The sequence below is a fragment of the Triticum aestivum genome, chromosome 2A (genome assembly GCF_018294505.1).
Source record: "Triticum aestivum cultivar Chinese Spring chromosome 2A, IWGSC CS RefSeq v2.1, whole genome shotgun sequence".
NCBI classification, from domain to species: Eukaryota; Viridiplantae; Streptophyta; class Magnoliopsida; order Poales; family Poaceae; genus Triticum; species Triticum aestivum.
The window spans coordinates 492,379,740-492,389,152 of record NC_057797.1 but is presented as its reverse complement, the minus strand read 5'-3'; positions in this window follow the sequence as shown (position 1 = coordinate 492,389,152).

Below are 9,413 nucleotides of genomic sequence, written 5' to 3'. Positions count from 1 at the left end.
GATGGCCAGGTGGCAGGCGGCGGTAGCCGGCGGCGGATCCCCGGACACGTCCGGCTCGGCGTGGAAGTTGTCCGGCGGCGGCGGAGATCTTTTTTTAGGGTTGGACGGGGAGAGATCCGGATTTGGAAATGGGGGAGGTATAAATAGGCATAGAGGGGCTAGGAGAGTCCAAATGAGGTGCAGTTTTCGGCCACGCGATCGTGATCGAATGCTCTAGATGATGGAGCAGAGTTAGGTGGGTTTTGGGCCAAAATGGAGGGGTGTTGGGCTGCAACACACACGAGGCCTTTTCGGTCCCTCGGTTAACCGTTGGAGTATCTAATGAAGTCCAAATGATACGAAACTTGACAGGCGGTCTACCGGTAGTAAACCAAGGCCGCTTGGCAAGTCTCGGTCCAATCCGGAAATTTTTAATCCCCACACACGAAAGAAAAGTAGAATTGACCACCGGAGGAGAACGAAGCGCCGGAATGCAAAACAGATAACGGGGAAAATGCTCGAATGCATGAGACGAACACGTATGCAAATGCAATGCACATGATGACATGATATGAGATGCATGACAACGATAACAACACACGGAGAAAAAGACCCAAACGCGAGAAAATAAAATAACTTAACGCTAGAAACGGCAAGAGTTGGAGTACAAATTGGGAAAGTTACATCCGGGGTGTTACAACACTCCACCACTACGAAAGGATCTCGTCCCGAGATCTAGGACTGAAAGAACGCCGGGTACTCAGAACGGAGGTGATCCTCGCGTTCCCAGGTAGCTTCACGATCGGAATGGTGTGACCACTTGACTTTGAGAAATTTGATTGACTTGTTGCGAGTCTTGCGTTCAGTCTCTTCAAGAATAGCAACTGGGTGCTCACGATAAGAGAGATCTTCTTGGAGCTCAATGTCCTCGAAGTTGACGGTGCGGTCAGGAGTCTTGAAGCACTTTCGAAGCTCAGAGACATGGAACATGTCATGAACATTTGCAAAGTTTGAAGGAAGCTCGAGTTGATAGGCGAGGTCGCCTCTCTTGCTGATAATCTTGAAAGGTCCCACGTATCTAGGGGCAAGCTCCCCTTTGATACCGAAGCGACGAGTACCTTTCATAGGATAGACACGGAGGTAAACATGATCTCCGATCTCGAAAGCCAAATAACGGTGCTTACTATCATAGTAGCTCTTTCGACGGGATTGGGCTGCTTTGAGGTTATCTCGAATGACTTTGCACATTTCTTCTGCCTCTGTGATTAAGTCATTACCCAAAAGCTGACGTTCACCGGTTTCAGACCAGTTGAGAGGGGTAAGACACTTCCTACCATACAGAATTTCAAACGGGGCCTTGCCCGAACTTGCTTGAAAACTGTTGTTGTAGGAGAATTCAGCATAAGGAAGACAATCTTCCCACTTCATGCCGAAGGAGATCACACAAGCCCTGAGCATATCTTCAAGAATCTGGTTGACACGCTCGACTTGACCGCTAGTTTGAGGATGGAAAGCTGTGCTGAAGCGGATGTTCGTGCCCATGGCCTTCTGGAAAGAATCCCAAAACTTCGAGGTAAAGATGCTTCCACGGTCTGAAGAGATCACTTGTGGAATACCATGCAGAGAGACAATACGAGAGGTATAGAGTTCCGCCAATTGAGCTGCAGTGATCGAATCTTTGATAGGCAGAAAGTGAGCCACTTTGGTGAGTTTGTCGATGACAATGAATATAGCATCATTGCCACGCTTGGACTTTGGAAACCCAGTCACGAAGTCCATTTCAATGTGGTCAAACTTCCATTCTAGAATGGCAAGAGGTTGGAGGAGACCTGCTGGCCTTTGGTGTTCTGCCTTCACTCTTCTGCAGACATCACATTTATTCACGAATTGAGCGATCTCGCGCTTCATTCGAGTCCACCAATAAGCCTTCTTGAGGTCCTGATACATCTTCGTGCTCCCAGGGTGGATGGAGAGGAGAGAATTGTGAGCCTCGTTCATGATCACTTTATGGAGGTCACCTTTAGGCACAACAATACGATCCTCGAAGAAGAGAGTGTCCTTGTCATCAAGGCGGTAGCACTTGTACTTGGACTGACTCTTGGCAATCCCAATCTTCACCTTTTTCACCATAGCATCAAGAATCTGGGCTTGGTGAATCTGGTCTTCCAAGGTAGGAGAGACTAGAAGGTTGGCGAGGAAACCTTGAGGAACAACTTGCAGATTAAGTTTGCGAAAAGCTTCACAAAGCTCGGGTTGATAAGGCTTAAGAATCAGACTGTTGCAGTAAGCTTTCCTGCTCAATGCGTCAACAATCACATTAGCCATGCCTGGAGTATACTCGATACTCGAATTATACTCTTGAATCATTTCGACCCATCGAGTTTGCCTGAGGTTGAGATTAGGCTGAGTAAAGATGTACTTGAGACTCTTGTGATCAGTGAAAATGTCCACTTTTCTTCCCAATAGAAGATGTCTCCAAGTCAAAAGAGCATGCACAACTACCGCCAACTCGAGATCATGAGTGGGGTAGTTCTTCTCATTAGGCTTCAATTTGCGAGAGGTATTAGCAACAACTTTCTTCTCTTGCATCAATACTGCGCCAAGACCTTGGAGAGAGGCATCACAAAAGACCTCGTACGGCTTGGATTCATGAGGCGGAGTCAGAACTAGAGCAGTGATCAATTTCTCTTTCAAAATGTTGAAAGCAATGTCACACTCCGGAGACCAAACGTACTTGACGTGCTTCTGGAGAAGATTTGAGAGAGGCTTCGCAATCTTGGAAAAGTTTTCAACGAATCTTCGGCAATAGCTTGCGAGACCGAGAAAACTGCGGAGTTGCTTCACGTTCTGAGGAGGTTCCCAATTCACAATTGCAGACACCTTCTTAGGATTCACGGCAATGCCCTTGGCAGAGATGATATGACCAAGATAAAGAACCTCATCGAGCCAAAATTCACACTTGGAGAACTTGGCGTAGAACTGATGTTCCCTGAGCTTATCAAGAACCAAACGCAAATGCTTGGCATGATCTTCCTTGTTCTTCGAGAAAACTAGAATGTCGTCGAGATAGACCAAAACGAAGTCATTGGTGTAGGCATTGAAGGTGAAGTTCATCATGCGAGAGAACGTCGGAGGAGCGTTGACAAGGCCAAAAGACATGACAATGTATTCATATGAACCAAAGCTTGTCCTGAAGGCCGTCTTGGGAATATCTTGCTCACGGATTCGAATCTGATGATAACCCATACGGAGATCAAGCTTGGAGAATACTCGAGCACCTTTGAGTTGTTCGAACAACTCATTGATGTTGGGAAGTGGATATTTGTTCTTGATGGTCTTCTTGTTCACTGGATGGTAATCAACACAAAGTCAGTCCGTTCCATCCTTCTTCTTCACAAAAAGAACACCACAACCCCACGGAGAAGAACTAGGCCGGACAAGACCCATTTTCTCTTGAATATCGAGTTGCTTCTTCAGCTCCTTCAACTCTTCAGGTCCGATCATGTAAGGACGTTTGCACACAGGTTCCGTGCCAGGCTCAAGATCAATAACGAATTCAACTGGCCGGTGCGGAGGCATTCCTGGAAGCTCTTCTGGAAAGACATCTTGATATTCGCAAATGACTAGAATTTGCGAAATAGCATCCAGTTCACCCTTCTCATTGAGAGAAAACAGACGGATAGTATTGCCATGAGCGACAAAGAGAATTACATCCTCAGACGAATGAGTCAATTGAATCTGCCTGGCTGCACAATCAAGTTGAGCCTTGTGCTTAGAAAGCCAATCCATTCCGAGAATAAGATCAATATCCGAGTTACCAAGAACCATTGGAGAAGAAAGAAACTTGAAATCACCCATCATGATAGAAACATCCGGGACTATTGAAGTAGCCCTCATAGACTTAGCAGGAGAAACCACTCCCATAGGTTTACCCAACATTTGTGAAACGAAGTCATGCTTGGAGACAAATGCTCTTGACATGAAACAATGTGATGCACCAGTGTCGAAAAGAACTTTTGCTGGAAAAGAGTTAACTGGAAAGTTACCCATGATGACATCTGATGATTCCTCTGCCTGAGCTGCATTCTGCAAGTTGACCTTGGCATGCTTGGGGTTATGCTTGACCACAACTGTACTTGCCGATCTGACAGGAGGAGGAGGAGGAAGACGCCTCTGGTTGAAACACTTGTTGTCATAGTGACCCTTCTGTTGGCACTTGTTGCACGTGACCTCTGAAAGTGGACGGTGATACGGAGCACTCGATCTTGGAGCTTGAGACGAAGTCTTGTTCTGAAAGCCAGGGTTGGGTGGGTGGGAAGAACCACTGCCACCTTTGCTCTTCTGCTGATACGGCTGACGGAACGGAGGAGGAGGAAGCCAATACTTCTGCTGCTTGGCCACTTGACTAGAGGAAGAAGGAGTAACATCTCTAACTCGCTTCTTGGAAGCATCACACCTCAACTGAGCAGCCTCTTGCTTCAATGCCATGTTGTAGAACTCATCGTATCTCAAGGGCTCAAAGAGGACAAGAGCTAGCTGAATTTCTTCTCTGAGACCACCCCTGAACTGATATATCATGCTCTTCTCATCAGGGACGTCCAGCTTGGCAAAGCGGGCGAGCTTCTGGAACAACTTGTTGTAGTCATAGACAGACAAAGAGCCTTGCTTCAGATTGCGGAATTCCTCACGCTTGCTTTCAACCACGCTTTGAGGAATATGATGAGCTCGGAAATCTCGACGGAAATCATCCCAAGTGATAACACGTCCACCTCTGGAATCCTTGTACTGCTGGAACCATTCTGCAGCTTGATATTTGAGTTGAAAGGAAGCAAACTTAACAAAGTCCTCAGGCCTGACGTTACTGCACTCGAAATGCTTACATAGATCCACAAGCCAATCGTCAGCATCGGTTGCCTCAACACAATTGCTGAAAGTCTTTGGCCCATGAACAAGGAACTGGTTGAGTGAACCAAAGTGATTCTGATTGCTGCCTTGATTCCCTTGGTTGCCTTGATTGCGCTCTTTAAGAATTTGCATGATCAATTGTGTGTTTGCATTGGTTGCGGCCATCACAGCTTGCCATGCCTCCGGAGGAGGGGGAGGTGGTGGCGGATCAGGATTCGGAGTCGTGCGCGTTGGAGGAGCCATCCTGAAGAGGTTGACCACCATTAGCACATTGATAGACAAATATTGAAGCTGAATCCAACAGAATGAAAATTGCAACATATAGTCTTCACATCCGAACAAAATGAACGAATGCATTCCTCTTGAAATGGTCACATATCCATAAATTGAGAAGCCACATAGAATTAAGGTAGAGAAATAAATCAACAAGGTATGGATCAAGAACGAATAATCGGTAAGAGATCCCAATCCCAAACCAATATCCGTGGAAGAAGAACTAGAGCTACTAGAATTCCCACCTATGAAACTCCCGAACCTTTCCGGTTATGCAATCAGGTGTTGGGGATACAGGGGAAGCATAATATCTCACTCAAACTAGCAATTCCTACATCCAGCTATATCCATCCTTCAACACATAACCAAGAAACCTTCGGAAACCATCTACCTCAACCTTCGAAAAGCATCCATTATACAAGTTATGGCGATAGTCCCGAACTCCCGCCCAGTACTGGGTGGCGTCGAGGTTATCTCACCAACGAACTACATAAAAGAGATTTTCGATGTCGGCGTACTAGACTCAGGTATTCCAGAACTGCAACAATAAAATTATGATGACAACACCTCAGAGCTCAACTCCCCGGGACACTTCCACCAAACCCCTGACAGGAGGCACCAAGACAATGTTCTCATCATAAAACCATCGGAATGATTCCAAGATACCCGCGTGATCCTAAAATTTTTTTAGTGATATTTGAGAAGAGAAGAGTCAAAACTCTACGTCAGGATGCCTTACCAGAGCGATGAGGAGACTGGGATGTAAAAAGAATTCCTAAACTCTCCGATATATAATTCCTAAATGACTCAAAATATTTTTCTAGACACAACTCGGCCGCTAAAAACGATCAAGCAATGGGGCTCCTAAGGTCGGGGAAGGCTCTGATACCAACTTGTCACACCCTCGATGCGACTATATCTCCCACGTGTCGAGGCACGACTTAGAGGCATAATCGCATTGAAGGCATATGTCGCAAGTTAGGCAATCTTCACAACATCCAATGTCATGTAAATAATAATGGGGAGATAACATAGTTGGCTTACACTCGCCACTTCAATCAAGTACATAAATAACATTACATCATCCAAACACTCATGTCCCAACTACGGCGCCAAAATAAAAGAGAACCCAACAAGCGACACGGTCCCAATCACCCCCAACTGGGCACCACTACTGATCATCGGGAAAGGAAACATAGTAACGTTGAGAGTCCTCGTCGAACTCCCACTTGAGCTCATACGCGTCTCCTAGAGCGGAATCATTAGGCCCTGCATCTGGTGTAATAGTAATCTGTGAGCCACAGGGACTCAGCAATCTCGCAACCTCGCGGTCAAGACTATTTAAGCTTATAGGTAAGGCAAGGTTAATATATGAGTGGAGCTGCAGCAAGCGACTAGCAAGTATGGTGGCTAACTTATTCGCAAAAGAGAGCGAGAAGAGGAGGCAAAGCGCGAGCGAGAATCTAGAGAGCAACCTGCGCAAACATTACTCCAACACCGTGTCCACTTCCCGGACTCCACCGAGAAGAGGCCATCACGGTAACACACTCAGTTGATTCATTTTAATTAATTAAGGTTCAAGTTATCTACAACCGGACATTAACAAATTCCCATCTGCCCATAACCGCGGGCACGGCTTTCGAAAGTTCAAATCCCTGCAGGGGAGTCCCAACTTAGCCCATGACAAGATCTCACGGTCAACGAAGGAATAGACCTCCTCCCAAGACGTTCCGATCAGACTCGGTATCTCGGTAATTCAAGACAACTCCAACAATGGTAAAACAAGTCCAGCAACACCGCCCGCTGTGCCGACAAATCCCGATAGGAGCTGCACATATCTCGTTCTCAGGGCACACCGGATAAGCTAAGCATACGGGAGCCAACATAAGCCTAGTTGCCAAGGGACGGCCCCGCACGGTGCTCTAGGTTGGACCAACACTCAGAGGAACACTGGCCCGGGGGGTTTAAAATAAGATGACCCTTGAGTCCGCGAAACCCAAGGGAAAAGGCTAGGTGGCAAATGGTAAAACCAAGGTTGGGCATTGCTGGAGGAGTTTTATTCAAGGCGGACTGTCAAGGGGTTCCCATTATAACCCAACCGCGTAAGGAACGCAAAATCCGGGAACATAACACCGATATGACAGAAACTAGGGCGGCAAGAGTGGAACAGAACACTAGGCGAGAGGCCGAGCCTTCCACCCTTTACCAAGTATATAGATGAATTAAGATAACATAGCAATATAATGATATTCCAACAAGTAAAATAAATGTTCCAACAAGGAACGGCCTTCAATCTGCACCTGCAACTAGCAACGCTATAAGAGGGGCTGAGCAAAGCGGTAACATAGCCAATCAACGGTTTGCTAGGACATGGTGGGTTATAGGTTTGACATGGAAATTTGGGAGGCTTGCAAGCAAGTGGTAGGCATCGTAGCAATGACATAGCAAAAGAGCGAGCAAACTAGCATAGCAAAGATAGTAGTGATTTCGAGGGTATGATCATCTTGCCTGCACAGTTGTCAGAGTTGACTGGATCATCGAAAGCAAACTCAACGGGCTCCTTGTTAGTGAACTCGTCTCCCGGCTCTACCCAAACAAGACAAACAAGCAACAAGGATACAATCAACCACGTGCAAGGACCAAACAAGATGATGCAAAGATGATATGCTACGCGGAATGCGATGCGGGATGCAAAATGCAAGATATGACAGGAAATGCGTGAACCTGGCCTCAATCTTGGGAATCCAAGTGTGCCACTGGAAATATGAGATGAAATCGCTTGAAAACGATATAAAGAACGCCGGAATCGGAGTTACGGTTTGGAAATGGCAAGCGATTCAAATATGACACCGGTCTGCGATTTACAGCAAGTAGCCAACTAAATGCAATGAGATGAACATGCTACAGCAACCAAACATGACAACAAAATACATGGCAGGGATGCACACAAGAAGCTTAACAAAAGTCTAGCACTGAGCTACGGCCAATTCATCCATTAACAGGTTCAAACAAGCATGGCAAAAATGCATATGGCAAACAGATCTCAGACTTGGTGAAATTAACACTTGTCTGGAATTTCAGATCAGGTAGCACTCTTCGGAGCAACAAATCTACATGCTACAGGACCTGAACATGGCAAAGTAAAGCATGTCATGGAGCTACTCAAAGAAATTAACAAAAGTCCCTTAGTGACCTTGAGCCAAAAAGGATCATAAAATACAATTGCAAGCATGTGAACATAGCAAAAAGATAATCAGTTTTCAGACTTAGTGAAAACTGGCACATGCTGAAATATAACTCAAGTAGGCATGTTTACAAGCTCGATGCACTCACTACGGTGCAAGTCATGGCAAGGCAAGCATACACCCATCAAGACGGCACAAAATTCAAGCTAGACATGGCAAGAACAAAAGCATAGCATGCACGGATCAACTACAACAACATCGGCAAAATTGCAAACAAGTTGACAATCTGCCCAGATTCACAAAGTAGCAAAAGTAGAGCTCGATTGACTCAAGCTAGGGTGCTCCATAAATGCAAACAAAGACATGGATGGATAGATCACTACAATATTAACAAAACATCCTTACTGATCATCCTCAAAAGAGGCACGGATCACTAGGAAACAACATGAACATATGGCATCATGAGATAAACAGCTCCAGGACTTAGTGGAAATGCTAAGTCCCTGAAAACAGAATTAGCAAGTGCACCTCTTTGCAAGCTTGCACAAGTCACCACACACATCCTAAAAATATATGGGTTGCACCTCTGTAGAGATGACAAAACCCTTAACAAAACACATGTAGAACATCAGGGCATAACATGCACACATTAATCATGGCAAAAATGACAAAAAGCTAAATGGAGTAGCAGATCTGACAATTATCTCAAGTAGCCCTCTTCTAACAGCGTTTCCGGCATCAAGATGAGCTCAAATGAAAATGATGCAATGGAATGAAATGATGTACTCTCTAAGATTGAACATTTTGATATGTTATATGCACGAATCGGAGCTACGGATGCAAAGTTACGGAGCTATGAACATGAGCACTTGGGCTAGGGTTTCAGGCAAAAGTCAACCCTGAGATATTTTAGATCCAGATCGGGATCTCGCGGGTACTGTTCATGCACGGACTTCGAGGATGGCCGGAGGGGCTTGGAGTTCGCCGGTGTTGGTGATGGTGCTCTCCGGGGACTCGGCCGAAGCGGGGCGGCGAGATGGAGGCGGCGGCCGGCGAGGCGCGCGGGCCGGG